This window comes from Bos grunniens, chromosome 23 (genome assembly GCF_055505025.1).
Source record: "Bos grunniens cultivar Pamir isolate PY7600 chromosome 23, Bosgru_T2T1.0, whole genome shotgun sequence".
Taxonomy (NCBI): Eukaryota; Metazoa; Chordata; class Mammalia; order Artiodactyla; family Bovidae; genus Bos; species Bos grunniens.
The window spans coordinates 37,587,985-37,610,623 of NC_141187.1; the positions used below are offsets into that span (position 1 = coordinate 37,587,985).

The window sequence follows — 22,639 nt, forward strand, 5'->3', positions numbered from 1 at the left end:
TTTTACATAAAGAAACATCTAGAGGTAACATATACGCTGATTATCCTGATAGTATATTATAGGTATACACACGTATCAAACAGCAAATTGTACAGTTTAAATATGTGCAGTTTACTGTATACTGAATACAAATTTGTTCTCTTAAGTAATGTATCAGTCAGAATCTTATCAGGCAACATAAAATACATGATGATTTGAGCAGAGAAGTTTTGATATAAAGAATACTTAACTAGTGAGTTTGTGAGTTCTCCCCCCTATAGTGCAAGAGGTCACTCTATGTTGTATGAATGCATGGCATGATACAACTGATTTCATAAGAGTCTTCGATCAGTAAAGTCTGCATTAACTATAAAAAGGAATGTGTGTGTGTATGTGTTGGTCAGTCCTGTCGGACTCTTTGTGACCCCACAGACTGCAGCCTGCCAGGCTTCTCTGTCCGTGGAATTCTCCAGGCAAGAATACTGGAGTGGGTAGCTGTTCCCTTCTCCAGGTGATCTTCCCAACAGAGGGACTGAACCCGGGTCTCCTGCATTGAAGGCCTATTCTTTACGGTCTGAGCCACCAGGAAAGCCCATAAAATAGTGAACTATAATGAAGAGTAATAATAAAGATATAAACAAAGCTCTAAAGAATAATATAAACTTGAGGGAGAGTACTCAAAGAGGAATGCAATTGGAAGGGGTGCCCTTCTCAAGGTTGAATTAAGACCTTATTAGAAAAGTTGGTCTTGCAGCCCACCACATAACAGGGAAGTTCACTGCATTGGCTAAACCTGAACTGGTCCACAGGTGCAGGAAAAAAAAAAAGGTAAATTAAAAACCTCTCCCAGCTGCAGGTGAAACCACACAGCACAGAAGGAGTCAAGGTGACTGGAGCACACTCGCTGTGGTGTGGTATCAGCCAGGAGTAACAGTGTCAGTGTCAGGAGGACTGCGAGAAACAGTCCGACAGGGTGCAGATGGGTCAGGGCCGTGGGATGTTGTGCAGAGGACTGGAGTATGGGAAGTCTGTTGACCAGAAGGACAGAGCAACACCTGGAGCACGTGGTGTCCGAGTCAGCGGGGCCACAGTGAGTGCAGTGGCCAGGGTGGTGAGCTCACGGAGGGACTGAGCGCTCGGGATGTGTCAGTGCCCTGCTGACAGCCATGCAGCTGGGGCGAAGAAGTGGCAGCACAGCAGCAAGGCTGGAACTAAGCCTGAAACTGGAAAGATGTGCAATGAGATCCATAAACTAACAAGTAAGCTTGTCACAGGTATAGACGTAGATATGTGTGTACGTGCATGCATAAATGCATATGCATTTACATAAAATTGTTCTTTCAGGGAACAGTACTTTCACATACACAGCAGTGTGTGTCCCTTCCTCACGACTCAGTTCTCCCACAGGGGGATGCAGGAGAATGTCACACATTCTCTTGCCACATGTGGGAATTGTTGCCAATGAGAATAGGGTGTGATGTGGCAGAGCCCATGTACCCTAGGCATTAAAATGGGTTTTGCACCACGGGATGGGCACTCCAACATTATGAAACTCAGAGCTTACAGAGGACTGTTGGCACACCTGCCATGCTCCTCTTTAGAGAAACCTTTGCTCCAGAATATAAGCAAATGCTCTCTAAGGATTCCATCCTCTCCCCTCGACATTACCACCCTGTAACACAAATATAAACAAATGGGTCTGCAGAGATCAATTATGTGTCTCTCTCCAGATGCCTTTATCTTCATGGTTCTATTCAGTCATCCTTCAACCCAGGTGCCAATGTTTTTTGCTCAAAAGCCCTAACTGCAAAAACTTGAGAATATACATAGAACACTGACTCCCACCAGAAAGAAGGAAGACAAGTCCCTCCTCTGTAATGCTCTCTAGTACCTTCTACTGACAAAGCATATTATCCTGCTCGCTGCAAGGGAGACATGCTTAAAGCTCCATTATAACAGAGCAGGGGCTTCCCAGGTGGGCTCAGGGGTCGAGAATCTCAGGAGACGCAGGTTTGATCTCTGGGTCAGGAAGATCCCTTAGAGAAGGAAATGACAACTGACTCCAGTATTCTTGCCTGGAAAATCCCATGGGCACAGGAGCCTGGTGGACTGCAGTTCACGGGGTAGCAAAAGAGTCGGTAATGATTTACCAACTAGACAACAGATCACAGAGCAGGTAAAGAGTGGATCTGGAGCTGAGAGGTAATAAACTGATAACTAAAATAGCTAATAAAGGAATGTTGTAAACTTTATGCCTATAAATCTGACAACTAGATGAAAATGACGAATTCCTTCAAAGACATAAACTACTAAAGCTTACTCAAGAGGATACAGATAATCTAACACTATTTGTTAAGAAGTTGCATTTGTAATTTGAAATCTTCCCACCAAAAAATCTCTATGTACAGATGGCTTTTGGGGCTTCCCTGGTGGCTCAGATGGTAAAGAATCCGCCTGCAGTGTGGGAGACCTGGGTTTGATCGCTGGGTTGGGAATATCCCCCGGAGAAGGACATGGAAACCACTCCAGTATTCTTATCTGGAGAATCCCCATGGACAGAGGAGCCTGGTGGGCTACAGTCCATGGGGTCACAAAGAGTCAGGCATGACTGAGTGACTCCGCACACAGATGGCTTTATTGGTCAATTCTTTCTTTACTAATTTATAACTAACATATAATATTATATTAATGTCTGGTATACAACACAGTAGTTATTTTTTATATTTGATATTATCATACATTATGAAATGATTATGATGATAAGCCTAGTTACCACCTGTCATTTTATTGGTCAATTCAATCAAACCCTAAAGAAAGAAAGAAATTCTACACAACTTCTAGAAATTTGAAGGTATTATTCTTATCAAGTGCTCAACTTCATGGACTATACAGCCCACGAGGCTCCTCTGTCCATGGCATTTTCAGCCAAGAATACTGGAATAGGTTGCCATTTCCTCTACCAGGGGATATTCCTGACCCAGGGATCGAACCTGCATCTCCTCCGTCTTCTACATTGGCAGCAGGATTCTTTACCATTTGAGCCACGACCACTAGGTGAAGAGAAGGTAGTACTTCCCAGTTCATTCTACAAACACAAGAAAAATAACTACAGAGCAGCATCCCTCATGAACACAGGTGCAAAAAAAAAAAAAAAAAAAATTAGCAAATCAAATCCAGTGATATATAATTTTAAAAATATAATGCATTATAACCAAATGAGATTTATCCCAGGAATACCAGTCTGGTTTCACACTGAAAATCGGTCAATATCATTCACCATGTAAAGTGACGTGTAAGTCACTCAGTTGTATCCAACTCTTTGTGATCCTGTGTAGCCCATCATGTTCCTCTGTCCATGGAATTCTCCAGGCAAGAATACTAGAGTAGGTGGCCATTCTCTTCTCCAGGAGATCTTCCAGACCCAGCAATCCAACCCGAGTCTCTTGCATTGCAGGCAGACTCTACTGACTGAACCACCAGGGAAGCTTTAGCTGATTTAAACACACACCCACACACAATTATAAATAGATGGAAAAATTTTTTAGCAAAATCCAAATCCATCCCTAATTTAAAAAAAAAAAAACTTTCAGGAAAGTAGCATTTCTCAAAAGGAAACTTTTTCAACAAGATAATGGACATCTCCAAAAATGTACACTTAATATCCTCAGTTCAGTAATATCCTACTTAGTGGTAGAATACTAAGTGCTTTTTCTGTTAAAATCTTGAACAAAGAAATGATGTCTGTTTTTACCACATCTACTCATTATTTTACTGAAGTGCTAAGTCAATGTAATAAGACAAGAAAAACAAAATGAAAACCGTCCAGATTGGAAACAAAGAATGTAAAATGTCAATATTTGCAAATGACACAATCACCCACAAAGAAAACCTTATGGAATCTACTCCCCAAATCTACTAAAACTAAAAATTGAGTGTAACACAGTCATGAGATCCTAGATCAATACTTAAATATTAAGAGTATTTTTATAGCTTAGTAATGAATAATCAGTTGAAATTGAAAGAATATCATTTGCATCAGTGTCAAAAATACAAAATATTAAAGTATAAACATGACAAAATGTGTACTTGGCCTATATAATGAAAACTACAGAACTCTGCAGAGAGAAAATTTAAAAAACCTAAGTAAATGAAGTGATATACTGTGATCATAAATCAGGAAAGACAATTTAAGATAGTAATTCTCTATAAATCGATTGAGAGATTCAATGCAGTCCCAATAAAAATCTCAGCAGGTTTTCTTGGAGAAATTGACAAGCTAATTCTAAGATTCATATGAAAATTCAAAACACCTAAAATTTTATTAGCTAAATTCAAGACTCATTATAAAACTGCAGCAATCCAGACTGTGTGGTATTAGCAAACAAAGAACTGTATCAGTGAAACAAAATAGTTACTTCAAAAATAAACCCACGGGAGCTCCCTGGTGGTCTAATGGCTAGGACTCGGTTCTTTCACTGCCTTGGCCAGAGTTCAATCCCTGGGTGGAGAACTAAGATCTTGCTAGTGGCATGGCCAAATATTAATAAATAAATCAAAATACCCCCAAACATATGTGGGCAATTTACTTTTAACAGTTGCAAGGGGAAGAAAGGGAAGTTTTTCACTATCCAGTGCTGGAAGGACTGGATATACACAATGATAAAAAATGGAAACCTTAAAAAAAACTTCTGACCTACCCTTCATACCACATATGAGTTTGTGGAGAAATTACAAAAAGAGACAAGGAAACTTTGGGGGGTGATGTTATGGGTTTTGGTGAGGGCATACACCACACACACATACACACATCAGAACAGTAACTTGTATGCTTAAAATATGTACCATTTGTTGCATATCAATTATACTTCAATAAAGCTGTTTTAAAAAACTAATACATTATCTATTATTATCAATTACTTAAGTGTCTTTTTAATACACACATTCACATACACAAGTACATGTTAGATATATTTAACAGACACTTGGATTCATAAAAGAGAACAGCTATTATCACTGTTTGCTGTTTCTAGTCACAAGTTTACATTAAGCACTTTATGAAAGACGAAACACTTCCACATGTGGAAAGACTGTTCCAAACGAAAAAGCACTGTCTTCGTGGAAACCAAGAAGAGATTTTGTGTGCTTGGACTTCCTTTCCTTGTTGCTTGGCTTCATTTAGTTGGTGAGAACAACACAAGAGATGCCCACACAGTTGTTCTTGTTGAGGATCAGCCAGGACCTTGACCCAAGTTTCAGAAATATAAACTCCCATAACTTGATCTCTGCCACAAGGATATGTAAAACAGTAGAATAAAGCACACTCTCAACTCTAAGGGATTTTAGATTGCTTCTATATTATAAGTGAAGAAATGGAGGCTAAGAAAGATGAAATTATTTATCCACATCTTGGTAAAGGCAGTTAAATCGAGAATCCCATGTTTGCTGTGATCAAATCCTGTGCTTTTTTCTTAGTATCCAGCACCATCCTCTGAGTATTTTCCTCGTAAAACACCCATTAATCATATTCTTTATAAAAATCATCTTTTTACATTTTGCTTAAATATTTTTGTTTAAGTACAATGAAAAATATTCAGGCAATCTTTTCTTTTGTCAAGCCCATCTGCAAACTCCAGATATAACCTTTTGGAAACATAGCTATTTAATTTATACACACTGGGGACAATGGCCCCTGATTTTGTTCCTATCTCCTTGTAACTCATTTTTCATTATCTGTGGTGAAGACAATAGTCTCTGTCCTTCATTTGGAATAACTGTTTTGAAATCCTCTTTTAAAACAAAAGTATCAGGTTAAGAGTAGCTTCTGTAACAGTAAACTCTTTAAATACAAGAAAAATATGCAAAATCCCAAGGACCTCTTAATCATATTACTACAATCCAGGTAGAATTAAATTAATTTAATTTCATATTTAAATATTCACTTCTTTCTTTCTGATTTCAAAAGTATTTCCTGTTCATGAAAAAAAAAACTACAGAAAACAGAGAAAAGCTTTAAAAAGATAAAAACCACCCATAAACTCATCAACTAGGTATAGCCATTATTAGTATTTGGCATTTTTTCAATTTTATAAATAGACATATAACTAAAGATGTTTAATTAACTAAAGAGGTATAGACATAGCTATAAAGACAAAAGCAGTGTCACAAATAAATTTAGTATATTCTCAATTACTGCATTATAATCCTTTCCTCATTACTAAAATTATTTGCAATATCTTTCTTAGGAAATGCTTATTATTCAGTCATTACTACAGTTGAGCAATTTGTAGTATAGCAATAATATGATACTGTACCATACCAGTTCATACTATATCAAAGTATAAATTATTATTATTTCTTCTCTCATTACTGGATATAGAAGTAATTTTAAGCTGTTTATATGCATGTTAATCTTCATCAGCATTTCTGATTTTTCTCATAGGACATATTTCTGGAAAGTTGACATTAAGTTTAAAAGTTAAAAATTGACCAAATGTAGATGATCATATAAGCTAATTCAAGGTTACATAAAGTTCTTCTTTAAAAAGACTGTGTGCCAAGTGCACTTGGAAAGTAAGAATGGAATGCATATAAAATGTCTTTTTCCATGCATAAGCATCCAGCAGGAATAGTAGCTATCTAATTTTAAACATTTTGCTTTATTTCCCTTTATAGTAATAGTGGAATAATATTTGCACACAAATTCCCAGTATCTGGACATTATGGTGCATTTGAAACTGAAAAACTGTCACTGCCTAAAAGACTAGTTCCTAGAAGATCTATTTAAGATAAATTTTTAATAAAGGCATAAGCGTATGGTGTCACCATGGTGATAAAAGGAAGCTGGGAATACCGTCTGATAGAATATAGGTTGAATTAAAAAATAGGCGGGTGATACAGCAGAAGTTCAGCCAAAGAAAGGATCAGAAGCAAGAGCAGAGGGTTTCTCTAACGAAGGAAAAATAAAGAATCACTGAAGTATTAGATTTCGATTAAATCATGTGAGTGCCACATTTAGTTTTCTTTCTCTGTGTCTACTCATCAAACCTTTGGGCTACAGAATCAGTGCATAGTACCCCGTCCTATCAGTGGGCAGATCTCAAAAACAAGAGACGTAACGGTCCTTTCCCAGAAAGCTTCTTACAGTGTACCACAGGGCTTTGTTGTTGCTGGACGCTAATTCTCTCAGGGCAAGGGGAGGGAAGGGTGAGCGGATGCTTCACCTCAAGCTGTTGGCAACAACCAGACATTCTCAAGGTATAATGAGAACACTGCCTGAGAAGATAGAACAAAAGGGACTTTAAAAAAAAAAAATAACGATTCTTTCCCCCTGTTATTCCTGGGGCTGAGAATCTGCATGGATGCTGTTTAGGCATAATAAGCTGGAGAAAATATTCATTCTTGTTTTTGCTCTCCTTAGATGGGAAGGTAGAAGAAAAGGGTGGAAAGAACACGGACCCCCCTCACTCTGTACAAATGTGACATCAGGACAAAGGCACTTAATTTCTCTCTTAGCTTCTTCATCAGTCAAACAAGGTTAATGCCTCACAGAGTTGTTGGGAGGATTAAAGACCCTGATAGAGCACTTAGTACATAATAAACACTAGGATGAATTTCAGTATTTATTATTACTGGTGTTATTTATGGATTAGCTTGGGAGATGCAAACATTTCCTAAGTATCATTAATCTGCATTCATACGGCACGAAGTGGGCCAAAACAGAAAACAACATGATAACTATTGGGAGAAAAGAAAGATTTTTAGGTTGGTCAGTGCCCTTTGATTTTCCTTAAATATTTCAATGAACCATGCTCTAAATATACCTGCCAGTATATACATCAACTTGCAGGATGAGAATTCCACTGAGATTACATTTCCACTCCTGAAATTGTGCTACCTTAGCTTACAAGATAAATAAGGCCAGACTTTTGTTCAAGATGATACCAGCACTTCCCACACATTAACGTTCATATGATATTACCTAAGGATCTTATTAAAACACAGATTTCTATTCAGTGGGTTTGGGGTGGGTCTTGAATTTCTGCATCTCTAACAAGCTTACAGGTGAGGCTGATGCACTAGCCTACACCACACACTAGGGCAAGGGAATAAACCAGTAGTTCTCAACAGGGGGTGATTTTGTACTCCCACGGAGTACTTGGCAACACCCAGAGACAGGTTTGCTTATCACAAATGAGGAGAGACATCCAGCGGGTAAAGGCCAGGAAGGCTGCTAAACATTCCACAATGCACAGGGCAGCCCTCGTCCTAAAGAATTGTTGGGCTCAAAATTCAGTAATACCCAAATATCAATGGAGCCCTGGACTAAACAAATCTTCACCACTTACTGTAAACCATTTGTTGTTGCTGTTTAGCCATTAAGTCATGTCTGACTCTTTACCATCTGAGCACCAGGGTAGCCCTTTTTTATTCATACCTAGATTCAGAAGTCAAAAAGAAGGAAATTGGGGGACTAGAAATATTAAAAGTGTGTTCATGCATCAATAACAACAACAATGAAAACCACAGAGCCTACAATGGGTCACCCCAACATCATACCCTTCACAGTTACGAGTTATACTTCTGGCATGGAGACTGATAGTTTTGAAGCCACAGATCCTGGACATGAATGGGGAGTGGCCATGAGGTCCGTGAATCTGTCTGCCCTGAATAGACACAGGTAGCTGCCTGGAGATAGCAAGTGATTGAAAGGGTGGAGCCTATATTCCCACTACCTGCAGAGACAAAGGCCAAACCCCATCCTGTAAAAATGGCTCTACAATCTAGGCATGGGCACACTGCTTCAAACTGCCCTTTTCTAAACTAATATTTTCCTCTACTGGCATCTGACAAACTATTGTTTGACAAACAAAGTTTTGATTGATTAGGATGGAATCCATCAACATGCTTATGAGTGGACATGTAAAATTTTTTCTTCTAGGTTCATCAGTTTACTTTTACAAGTTGCCTTCAGGATTGCACAAAGATACTTTCATTAGCAGAACTATAATCAACACCAGCTGTATTCAGAATTTAATAGACCCACTTGGCCAATCATCATGTAACAAAATAATTTCTCTTAGAGCAAGAGAAAGATCAAAGACAGAGGTTGGAGTTTAAATAGAAGACAATTCAAAATTATAGAGAAGGTTTATCATTTCTCAATGGTATATCCAAGGTTTCTTGGAAAGAAAATGAGCTGGTCTTCTAAACGCAAAATGAAACTCATGAAAGCCTTCAGGCCATCATATATTGGAGAACACTTATCTGATATCATGGTACTTTTGGGTCATTCAAACATGACAGTCCAAAAACTGGATAACAAGCTCCCTGTCTCAGTCTCCCCATCAGGAATATAAGGTATTTTCCTAGTGTTTGATGTCTGGTGGAATTAGAGGAATAAATGCCATCACCAACTCTATGGACATGAGTTTGAGCAAGCTCTGGGAGTTGGTGATGGACAGGGAAGCCTGGCATGCTGCAGTCCACGGAGTCAGAAAGAGTCAGACATGACTGAGCGACTGAACTGAACTGACTGAGAGGAATAAAAATGAACTAGTCCACACACAACCTAGGAGATGGTGGACACCAATCAACTGTCAACCTTTTGGAGGCAGCTATACTTTTTTCCTTTTTTTTAAATTTAAGATCAAAATATCTCATAAATAGCTTCAAACAAAGGAGAATATCAATGGAGTTCAGAAAGCAGGAGACTAATATCTTATTTGTCTGTGTATGGATGTGTGTGTGATGAATCCAAAATTTGAAGATTTTATCGATATAGATTAACTTCAATAAGGTCTGGAAAACATGAAAATGTTATCTCTCACATTTGCTCTGACCTTTCTCCAATTTCCAAGTCAGTTAATCAGTGTTAATAAGCACATATTCTGTTGCATAATAGGATCAGGTCTGTAAGCAAATGTTATGTTGGGAAAAGGCCTGAATTCCTTTTAAATGACACAGAATGCAGGTCCTGGGAGTGAATCATCTGTGATGATTTTTTTAATCTACTGAAAGGGAGTGAAAAGGCCTCGGAGAAATTGTGTTGTCTTTACTCTGCCCTATGTTGTGTAAGGAGGATGCAGAAATAGGCTTATTTTAACATGTTTTATGAGCTTACTCCTATTGGCCAATAACAGCTATGAGGGGTCTTCTGTGAAATTTATCCAAACCTCACAACAGAGGAAATGAAGAGATCTCCACACTGTTAAATGCGCCTCTCTTCTCACATGACACTGACACAGCCTTGAAGAACTGGTCAAATTTAAGCCCAATCACAGAATTTTGGGACTGTGAAGACCCTCCTCCCCGACTGGAGGCAGAAACACTTCTCCAAAGAAGGAGATTCTCTCAACCCGTTATTAACTCTGTCTGTCCATCAACCCATCCGTACCTGGCTCTCCTGTAATTAAACCGAATGACTTGGGACTCAGTCTAAGGCTATCGACAAATGCTAAATGAATTCCATACATGGTCTTGGTAGGAGAATGTGGATCTTTTAAAAAGAACAATTATCATGAGGTGGCCTCACCATATTTACAAGCTCAGAGTGAAAGCAGGTTCAGAGCTGTGTGTCAACACCAACCATTGTTCCTATTAGGGTCCAATTTTCACGATATTTTTTAAGAACGGAAGAATAAGGTTAGTTGGAACATGCAACTCTAATCCCTTTCAGTGCTTATCATTCTCCAAACATTCAATAGCCACCCCTTAATACCATTACCTCTGGGACAACATTTGAGGAGGCCTGTGCAATCTAACAACAAGAGACCCGAGAGAAAGGCTGTGGTTTAAAAGCCTGGTTAAAGATTAACACAAACAGTAATAAGAAGGTTCTTAGGAAAGAATCAGGACATCTGCAGCTGAATCCCGCTACCTGCTGAGGGTTGCTTAGCAACCGGGTCTACCACTGCCCCAAGGGTGTTTTACTTTACAATTAGGATTTTTGAAGGGGAAGAGGGGGAAGGGGGGGAGGTGATTCCCAGTGAAACTGATGGAGAGCCATATATATAGATACGTGGTGTTGTGTTATTTTTTTTTAATAGGGAAATGGTGTCACTCAGTCCTTTCAAAGATAGAACACACTATAAAAGCAGATTTTTTTTTTGTATGTAACTGACAAAAATCTAGCAATAACATGGAGTTTTAAAAGTGACATTTTGACTCTAAGGGAGGAATTATTTGCAATTTGTTTTGAACAGAAGCTTAGTTCATGTCAGATGTGAACCTCCAGACAATCATTAGTTTAAACTGCCTGCTATGTGTTTAAAAATTTCAGTCAATTTAGAGCTGATCTGAATTGCAAATGTGATGGTAATAAGCCATTAGGGAGCTGCATATCTTATTTTTTTTTTTTTTTTGCACTTACAACCCTCTACTTTAAGGAGCTCCAACTACATTGAAATATGAAAATATCATTTTAATCATGCGCACTGTCGACAAACACAGAAACGTCAGATACTCAGGATGGGATAGTGGCTTCAGAGGCTAAAAGAATAAGAAGCTGTGACAAGAATGAAAAAACACATATAACCTTTACTTTAAATGATATACAGTAGTAAATTTTTCCAAAAACAAATATTCAGTTATGTTTGTAATGTAACACGAATCTCCAAGCCCAACATCTGGATAAAATTTATTTTCGTTGGATTTTGGAATTAAGAGAAAGTTAGTCCAAACCCTTTATGAGGTCACTTGGGAAATCAAGAAAACAGCTTCTATGGTCAGGTTTCAGCTCTCAGTACAAATAACGAGGTTTTAAGGGTGCTTATTGAAAAAAAAAAAAAAAAAAAACTCTTCTTTAAAACAGCATATTTTGATTTTCTAAAATAGTATATGTTTCGATAATCTCAAAACCATCAATGCCAACAGGTATTTTATTCTCTCAGGGGTGTTTCAGTTCAGGAGCTCTGGCGTGAGCATAAATACTGGTGATGCAAAATCCCATCAATGTTTAGATTTATCCATGGTCAGTGACATGCATATTTAATTGAACAGAGGACAATGGAATTGGGAAAATAAAAGTGAGCTTCCCATATTTTCAGTGAGTCAGATACATTTTCTTGGTTCTTAGATACTTATTTCTAAAACCATTTGATTTCAGAGTTAAGCTAACCATCGCATGGGAAATGCCTACTGATCAACTGGCCACATCAAATCATTCAGCAAGTGCTGCCAGCCTCGGTACAACACCCATCTCTTCTCCTCTGAATTCGCTAAGGTTTGGCCCTTGGCTTTGTTTCAGCTGTATGAATAGGACCCCAGAAATCCCAGCTCTGCCACTTGCCAGAATCTTTGGGAAACAGGGAAACTTATGAGTAATACATTCATGACATGTTTTCTCTCAACAAATTAAATATTTGCTAAGATAAAGTGTAACATCATCGGTAAATATAGCACAATATGATAGAATTGGAGTCCCAGGGGGAAATCTTAGTTAGATTTTAACTCCAAGGGGCCTTAGTCACCCACAAGGTCAGGGCTCTGGCCAATCTCAATGTTTGTTTATAACCTTGAGAATGAAAGATAAGGGCATGAACTCTGTGATGTCAGTTATATTGGAGAAAGAGGAACCTCCCAAGTGTCAGCTTTCCTGCCATGTCTGGACTCCAAAATAAATTAATTAAATAATTTTTTAAAAAGGAAAAAAAAATCTCAGAAAAATAACAGCCCTTCTTTTTCACACTGAATTGCTTCACTTGATTTTCAAGTATGTCTCTCCAAACCATCATGATAATGGGGAGAGGCTCCAGCTATGTCTAAGCCAGAAATGCAGAGCATAAATGGAGTCAGTCATGCATAAGAATGGGGAAGGTGAACCCGGGTATGAGAAAGGGCCTTTTCTTCCACCTCATGCATCTTGCCTCCCTTTATCCAGCCATGCACCACTCAACAAATATTTACTGAGCCTCCTTTGTCTGTGAGGAGTTGTGCTGGGCACTGTGGAGCGGCTAGGATGTTTTAAGACGATGGATTCTGCACACCTGGAATTTACTAAGAGAAACAGAGCCTTTGCATGAATAAATACCATAAAAGATGGAGGTGAAAAGTATCAGAAGAGGCACATATAAGGCGCTGGAGCTTGGCACAGGCAGGTTAATTTACTGGCAGTGTAAGAACTGAATCTGTGGACTCAGAAAGATTCAAGTCTCCACTGTTTTCTGGACTTGAAAGAAACTAAGCGACATGCACACCTTCCTAAGTCTGGCTTCCCCGTCTGAAAAATAAGGACTGCTCAACAAACTTCACAGGTTTCCATCGTCAGCATTCTGTCTTTTCCAAAAGCTGTTTTAAATCTTCTCAACTCCTGCAATCTCTAGCTTACTACTCTTTCCCTCCCTCCCAGTAGATGACCTCAATTCCCATCCTGGGAAGAAAATGGAATCCGTCTGTTGGAAACCCACTCAGCTTCCTGCCACCAGCCTACACTCCTGACAATTGCCAACACCATCATACTCCTCCTTTCTCCTCCCATAGAATCATCATAATCTTGTGTATTGTGAAAGGCCGAAGAATCCCTCCTGCTCTAGATCTTATCAACCTTACCTCCTCTCAGAAACTTTATTGATTATTTTCCTATTCCTGTGCTTCAACTTCAAAAGCTCTTCTGCCTAATGCTCATCATTTTTATAATCCTGTAAGTCTCTAATATCTTGAGAAAAACAGAAATAAAAACCTTCCTCAATACCCCTCAGTGACCTCTTTTTCTATAGATTGCGTGCTCTCTGCTCTGTCTTCTATGGTTGCCCCTGAAGTGAAGTCGCTCAGTCGTGTCTGACTCTTTGCGACCCCATGGACCATAGCCTACCAGGCTTCTCAGTCTATGGGATTTTCCAGGCAAGAGTACTGGAGTGGGGTGCCATGGACATAAGCAATTATTTAAATTAATTAAGACTAAAAATTTAAAAACTCAGTTCCTCAGTGGCACCAGCCACATCTCAAATGGCATTATCACCACTGTAGAGGACAGTGCAGATCTAGACCTGTCCACAATCACGTGAGTTCTACTGCTAGATTTCTGTGTTCTTTCTCTTTCTCCTTCTCCTTCTGGAAGCCTTCTCCGTGGTGACATGACATTCTTACTGCTTTTTACTTCTCGACTCACAGCATTCTGACAATTCCACTTCTAGATATAAAATGGAACTAATCGAAAACAGGGTCTCAAATCTTGAAAATACTGCTGTCCAGGGCAGTATTGTTCACAATAGCCAAAATATGAGAGCAACCTGAGTGTCCATCAACAGATAAATGAACTAGATGTGGCATAGACATGCAATGGAATCTTATTCAACCTAAAAGAGAGAGAAATTCTGTACATGCTCCAAATAGATGGACCTTGAGGACATTATACTAAATAAAATCAGGCAATCCTCAAAGGACAGACACTGTATGATTCTACTCAGATGAGCTAGCTAAAGTGGCTAATTCAAATTCATTGAGAGATAAAATACAGCTGTAGTTTCCAAGGGCTGGGGGACAGGGGGAATGAGGTATTATTATTAATGGTACAAAGTTTCAGTTTTGCAAGAGGAAAAGAGTTCTGGAGATAAATGGCATTGCTGGCTGCACAGCAGTGTCAATGTATTTAATACAACTGAACTACTTCTTAAAAATAAAGTCGTAGCTTTTATGTCATGTATACTATGCCACTCTACGTATGTGTATATATACACACACACAACTATATATATATATATATATATATATATATATATAGAAAGAGAGAGAAAACACAGTTCTTAGTGGGTGTCTGGCACTGGACTAAGTATTTTGCATGAGTTGCTTCACATAATCTTTACAAAACCCGTAGACAGACTACTAACATCACTATTTTACAGATGTGTAATCTGAAGCTTTGAGTGATGTTTTCCACTAAATCATAGTTTTTTCTCTATTCCCCAGCCTTCAATGGGCACAGAAGCAACTTTGCTTCCTATTCTTAGATTTGGCCTTGGCCTGAAGTATCGCTTTATACATCAACACAATCTCATTATCTTCCATGTTTCGAAAACAAAAACCGTTAAACATTTGTGTCAGTTATCTTCCAGTAAAAGTAGGAAGTTGGACTAATGAACTCTCAGTTCAGTTCAGTCACTCAGTCGTGTCCGACTCTTTGCGACCCCATGGCTGCACCACGCCAGGCCTCCCTGTCCATCACCAACTCCCGGAATTTACTCAAACTCATGTCCATTGAGTCAGTGATGCCATCCAACCATCTCATCCTCTGTCATCCCCTTCTCCTGCCTTCAATCTTTCTCAGCATCAGGGTCTTTTCCAGGAAGTCAGTTCTTCCCATCAGGTGGCCAAAGTGTTGGAGTTTCAGCTTCAGCATCAGTCCTTCCAATGAATATTCAGGACTGATCTCCTTTAGGATGGACTGGTTGGATCTCCTTGCAGTCCAAGGGACTCTCAAGAGTCTTCTCCAACACCACAGTTCAAAAGCATCAATTCTTCGGTGCTCAGCTTTCTTTGTAGTCTAACTCTCACATCTCAGTTCTGACCTTTTCCAAATCTCTAATTCTATTATACAAACACATTAAGATGAGAGGCCTCGTCAGAGAGACTGAGAAAGAGATTGAGCATAATTCAGAGAGACAATCAGTTTCCTTGTAACTTCGATGTCTTACTACAGCTTAATAGGTCTTGCCTTAGGAGTGGAGCCTCTTAAATATGACTTTTCACATAACATGCTCCTGACAGTATTTTTTATAAATGATCATCTATGAGTTATGAAGGATAAAGTCATGTGAATGGAATCTAAACGTCAAACAACAAGTCTCTCAGAAGCAACTGAACCTCATCCAACTGTAGCATAACTTTGGGAATGAGCTAATGAGTAAGAGAAAATACTGGAGAAAATGCTTTGGTTGAGCTAGTGATTTAATCTCTGAGAAGCACCACCAGAAATGTAAATAGAGGAAAGAAGAAAAAAAATTAAAATGGCCACAGTATTAAGAAATCTCCATGGTCATTCTCACAGTAGGTGAGTTGTACATGTAACCCTGAACTTTAAATCAGACGAATTCTGAAGGCTTGGAAGCAGATATATTTCTTCAATGAATGCTTCGTGCCTCCTCAGTCTTGGCAAACTTAGGTTTGTGAGAGCTCAGATGCGTGGAACTCCTGTCACAGTTTCCAGGGTAGGTAAAAGTCAATCATCTTAATCTTAATTCTGAGGCCACAGTGTGCTCGAGTTGGAAATCTACTCCATATGTTCATGATATTATTTTACAGAAGTTCTTAAAAGGTTTCTTCATGAGAATTCTGAGATTTCCAAATTTTCTTGGCCTCTTAGGTTTGGTTTATTTTAACCATTAAATGAGAATATCATTAGTAAAAAACAAACAAAATAAATCCAGTGACTCTTCAGATCAGTTCAGTTCTGTTGCTCAGTCGTGTCCAACTCTTTGAGACCCTGTGAATTGCAGCACGCCAGGCCTCCCTGTCCATCACCATCTCCCGGAGTTCACTCAGACTCAAGTCCATCGAGTTGGTGATGCCATCCAGCCATCTCATCCTCTGTTGTCCCCTTCTCCTCCTGCCCCCAATCCCTCCCAGCATCAGAGTCTTTTCCAATGAATCAACTCTTTGCATGAGGTGGCCAAAGTACCCAGTGACTCTTACTAACAGTCTTATATATTCCAGGCACTTTCACATGCATTATCTCATTTAAATTCTCACAACCAGCCAGCAGATTGGATGGCACTGTCCCCATTTTTTCAAACACTGAGGTACAGATGGATACATGACTTTCTCAAATGTGTCCAGCTGTCATATGACCTCAGCTGAGTACATCAGACTCCAGACATTTCCATTTACCACATCACACTCTTTCTAAACCTTGTTTCTTTTTACAGCTATGAAATGATAGATTTTTTGTGCAAAATATGGAATATGCCCTTGTTTGGAAGGAAATGAAGCCAAGAAATGTATTTTCTGCTACCTAGCCAATGTCCCAGCTGACCTTGCCAGCCACAGTGATATCATTATTTTCCTCCATAGAAAGGGTTCTTTATGTGGGTCCTGTAAAACCAAAAAAAATCAAGCAATTTGAATTCATATCCCTGTAAGGTTTTTTTGTGTTTTTTTGTTTTTTTTTAATGCTCATTACTTATGTCTGTTTCTCTTTCGACTGAACTTGTCAAGCTGTTTTTCCGAGTATTCAGAATGTTGCCACCGATTTAGTCCTTTTGAGAATATAAAATTTGAACAGCTTCTATGGAACTAGAAAGTGCTCATTTTGATAACATTTGGAAGTTTTAAAAGTAAAATGGAAAAATAATGCAAAATGATCAAAAAGGCAAATGCTAAGATGATTTGCCCTAACCTAACAGCTGTATCCTCACTGAACTTTCTCTTTTCTGTTATCTTAAGAAAATGCAAATTTGACTCACTCTTGGAAGACAATAACAAAAGCAGTTTTAAACATCTATATAACATAGTTTTACCAATGAGTTCTCAAGTAGAATTAAAAACAGTGACAATGGAAGCCCTAGAAGAAGCAAACAATTATGTTTATGTTTCTGTTCTATGCCAAGTATTCTGTCGGCTGTTTTCATGTAGCATCTCTTTCTCAATATAACTTAATGAAATGGATTTTGTTCTCATTTTACAGATGAAGCACTGGAGGCCTTAACAAGGTCATACGTCTTGCCCAAGGTCACACAAAAAGTAAATGGGAAACCAAGAATCAGAATGAAGCTCTAACTCCAAAATGTATCTCTTTTTCGCTTTATTAAACTGCTGCCTTTAATTTTAAAATACGTGTGGAAGTAGTCATTTAACTCTATTTCCATCTCCTAGTAACTATTGTGGGGAATTCTTATAGAGTAATTCATACAGCCGTAGAACTTGCCAAGCAAATACATTTTTAATGACAATGACCAAAGCATACTCATGCAGCCATTTTAAACAGGTGAGGTGATCATTATATTTCTCCTCTGTTTAAACAAAGTTTCCATTCATTTAAGAAATATAGCATGGCAGGATGCATGTTAGGAAGAGATAAGACATGCCGCTGAGCCAACATCCGATGGGGTAAAGGCAGAGACCCATGATGTGAGGGGAAAGACAGTGATGTAAAATGTATTTTATCTCAAAGAAGCACATGCCTTGAGGTCCTTTCATGGAAAGTATTAAAGTTCAAGGAAAAAAAAAAAACTACAGTTTTTCCCTTATTTTCCTCATCCAACTGAAATGATTTATCTTACTAGTTTTCACCATAAATAGAAAATGTTAATAAAGTAACTGCACAAGTAACTATTCTATACTATATAGTAAGATATTTTCTATTTAATCACAATGATGGCATTAATATTGAAATAACATTAAATAGGTCATTGGAATCAGTTATCATTTGAGGAACATACACAGACCTACTTCATGATTTTTGCATTTTTCCTTTTGTAAGAAAGAAGCATCAGTTGAAAAATTAGAAGGACATAAACAAAACTGACCACGCTAAGGCAACAGGCACCCAGCGTCTTTGTGAAAATGCTCAGGCTCACTCTCCTGGCACAGCTCTCTCTTCTGTCCATTTGGAATCTTCAGTTCTACCATCCCTTGGGTGTTCCTTCCCCCAGAGATGCCACTAATCTGACTTGATGTGAAAAACCCACCTAGAGCCATCATCACCGGGTAATGCCAACAGGGGCGTGGGGGGTGAATTTCTTGTTCCTCCTACTTCTTGATTCTCTCATGCCCTCAGAATGTGCTGTCTCCAGGAAGCACTCAGATCTTCTGTGTTAGTAAAATTCTACCCAGAACTCCCATCATTATCCCGGTTTGCCACACTGGTCTGCAACTAAGAGAAGATCAACCCAAGCTGGTCTCCCTCCAGCATGAAGAATCAAACCTAACGCTCTTTTCCAGTGAGTCAGTGCTCTTCCCCTTGTCCACCCCAAGCATGGGAAGATTTGTTAGTTCTTCCTACTCATCCATCTTCTCCCATCAGACAGCTCTGGCTGCATTGAAAGTAGTTCTTCTGTTCAGTTACATGTTGGTCACTCCACTCACCATGATGTACAGCACATGGCTTGGGCTGCCCCAGCTCCTCCCAGCAGAGCTGTGTTACAAGAAGCATCGCTTTAAAACCTGTCAGCGAGCAATACTCCAGGCGACCACACGGAAACTCTTATCATTTGATGTAATGGGGATGTTTTCTAAGTGGCAATGCTGCAACTGCTTGGAAAACTCAGGACTCATGTCTCTGACACATGGCAGCCTGGGACTGTGACACGACCATCTTCTTCTTGGCCTGGACTTTGGTCTAAGATTTATGTGTTATGCTCTATCCAATATCCCATGGAACACATTAAATCCCTTTATGTGGGTTCAGTTTGAAGCACTGTCTTCACATGAACTTAATTTGAAACAATGTCAAATCACATTTATTTCTCCAAATATGCTTCTAATATCATGTGTAAACTTAGAGCATGAAAATCTCCCACCCAGCCAAGATGACTCTTGGAGGGAAAAAAATAAAAACTGTTGAAAGACATTTACTAACATATACTAGTTTTGACAGCAAGGAGATCAAACCAGTCAATCATAAAGGAAATCAACCCCGAATACTCGTTGGAAGGCCTGATGCTGAAGCTGAAGTTCCAGTATTGTGGTCATCTGATGTGAACAGCCGACTCATTGGATAAGTCCCTGATAGGCAAAGATTGAGGGCAGAAGGAGAAGAAGGCATCAGAGGATGAGATGGCTGGATGGCTTCACCAGTGCAACGGACATGAACTTGGGCAAACTTGGGGAGATGGTAAGGGATAGGGAGGCCTGGTGTACTGCAGTCCATGAGGTCGCAAAGAGTCAGATACAACTGGGCAACTGAACAACAAGTAGATTTTAACATATACTAGAATTCTACCAACCTATATTAGTGTTTCTCAGCATTGAATGTGTATCAGAGTCAACTATGGGGCTTTTAAAACATTACAATTGCCTTGGCCCCAAGTTGCCTATGTCTTCTTTCAATAGATCAAGTTATTCAAGACTTTTTCATGGTTCTGCTGCAATAATATTATAAGACTAACTCTGAGACTTGAATAGGAATATGGATAATTAAAAATAACCTTGAACATCTCTACTGTTTGAGAAATGAAAGGGGAATAATCTTAAATGCTACAGTAGCTAAGAAATAGGTCCACAGTCTCATCAGCGTCTGCTTTTCCTGTTGGGGCCCAGTCTAAGAATTCTAGCTGGTAAATGGGTAAACAGGAAAAACGCCCATACAAATGATAAAAAGACTGCTATTAAGAGAGTGACCCTTATCCTAAACCTTTTTGTGACACTTTAACAATTTGCCTTTTTGATAAAATTGCTATTTCTCTATAGGTCATTGCCTAAGTTATGCTGGACTCCTTCAGGCTGCAAGAATCAGAAATCTGCTCAATCTACTTCAAATAATGGATACATTGTAAAGTCCTATGGGGTGGAAAGAACCTCCAAAACCATTGGCACAATGTACACCAAAATGGGAAACAGAATGCTATTCATAACTGTTTAGGATAACACAGATGGCGCCTTGACAGCAACTTTAGAATTCGTCTCCTTGGAAAAGATGGAACGGTGGTCTAATCAGGAAAAGAGAAATTATGCTAGGTACTTCAAGTAGAAAGAATTTAACAGAGTAACTGGTTTCACAAATAACAAAGGTGATGAAGAGTCCAACAGGGAAGGCAAAATTCATCAGAACAGAGATAATCTGCTATCACTGAGGGCTGAAGAAACAAAGGGAGAGGCTACGGTGTTACAGAATCCACAAAGAGTGGCCACCGGGGGAAATGGAGCCATGGGGGCCTGCCTAATGGAAGCTGGAACTCTTGAAGAAGGTATTTTCAGGAAGAACTGGAATTGTGAAGGTAATACAGCCTCTGCCTGAGACATCAACCAAGATAAGAAGAGTAGGTTTTCTCCCTTCCTCCTGCAGTCAGACCTCTCACTAGTGCCTTCCACTAGCTTAACATATCTGAAGGTAGTGATACAGATCAGGGCGGGAGAAGGCCAGGGGGAAGGCCTGAGGGCAAAGAGGCAAATTTCAGCACAGAGGGCCATCCTTGGCTCCCAGCTCCATTACTCTACCCCTCCTGATGCGGCATCTCTCTGTCTCTGCTTTACCCTCTGTTCTTAACTTCCATCTCTTTATAGGCTATGAATTCAAACACATCAAAAGAAAGGGTATGTTTGGGTTGATTTCCCTGCTCAACTGCAATCTGTGCTATTAAGAAGAGGTCTCACAACAGGCAGCCCTCTTCAGGACTATCTGTGATTCAGCCACTGATCCAATCAGTTATCGATTTCTTGGTAGTCATTTGGTACAAAGCAAGACAACGATTACAAAAGAAAACATCTGCAGCTAATTTTCTCAGGAGACATATTACATGTAGAAAGCACTTTGAGTTTGTATAAATTGTGTCCCTCCCCCAGTTCATATATATTGAAGGCCAAATCCTCATTACCTCACAATGTATTCAGAGATAAGATCTTTAAAGAAGTAATTAAAGTGAGGTCTATAGGGTGGACCCTAATCCGATATGACTGGGGTTCTTATAAGAGGAGGAGAATAGGATACACAGAGAGAGAAGACCACATTGAAAACACAGAGAAGTTGGCCCTGTGTCTACACCCAAGGAGGAAGGCTTCAGGAGAAAGCAACCTTACCTTGATCCCAAACGTCTAATGTCCGGAATTGTGAGAAAATTAATTTCTGCTGTTATTAGTCTGTAGTACATTATTATGGCAGCCCTAGAAAACGAATACAGTCAGCGTATTAGATTGAACCATATGTACCGATTATCTATGTTCTGAAATTCAAAGGTGTGTGATCATGTGCTTAGTGGGGACTGTTTCAGACACTAGCTCTCACAGTGGCCTTGGTGTTGGTCAGCTGGTGAGGTGCGTAAATAGCAGAAAGTTATCATCCATAGCCTCATTACTAACAGTGTACTTCTCAGCCTTTGCCTGTGTCGAAACCCCATCTGTCTGGGCAAACACCAGGACTACCCCATTCTTTACCCATAGATACATTGCCTGGACTATATTTTCCATGTGCCTGGCTTTTGCTTGTTCTCACTTCCCACATTATTTCTGAGATCACAACCACCCACAATTGGCTCATCTTTAAAATGGGGAAAATACTACTACCTACCTCATAGGGCTCTTGGGAGGATTAAATGAGTCAACAGGTGTGAAACATTCAGAATGGTGTCTGACATACATGAAATGCGATATGATTATTCACTATTATTAACATCATTATCATTTTAGATTTACAGGTCATTATTTTTATGCATAAGGTGCTGTTGTTGCTCTGATTCCCCTTTACCACATCATGCACCCACCCTCTACCTGCTTCAGGTGTTGGCCCTAAAGGTTCATACCTGCAAACCTCTCCAGAAGACTGTCTGTGGCTGATGGGGAGTCGACTCCACAGAAGCTGTCTGGGGTGTTATGCCCCTTTCCCCAGAGACAGCTCATGGGCCAATGACTGCCTAGCACAAGGGGTGAAGCAGCCTGGTCCCTTTGCCTCTGTCCAGGACAACTCTTGGTATGACTCCCTCTCCAGGGTCCTGCAAAGAGAACAATCTGTGCCTAGATGTTTTCTGAAACCATACTTTTTGCTTAGCTTCTCGCCCTGTCCTATCCCACTTCCCCCACT

At 39.4% G+C, this 22,639-nt stretch overlaps 1 protein-coding gene across 3 annotated transcripts in view; it reads right to left on the bottom strand.

Annotated features, from left to right (window-relative positions):
- The window catches only part of LOC147347652 (uncharacterized), a 521,220-nt gene that overhangs the window by 46,013 nt on the left and 452,568 nt on the right, over window positions 1-22,639 (bottom strand). For all 3 annotated transcript variants that reach the window (XR_015152401.1, XR_015152384.1, XR_015152365.1), the window contains 2 exons: window positions 22,362-22,550; window positions 21,643-21,726 (listed from right to left, as the gene is read on the bottom strand). The gene's annotated coding sequence lies outside the window, so the exon portion shown is untranslated. The remainder of the gene's footprint in view (window positions 1-21,642; window positions 21,727-22,361; window positions 22,551-22,639) is intronic.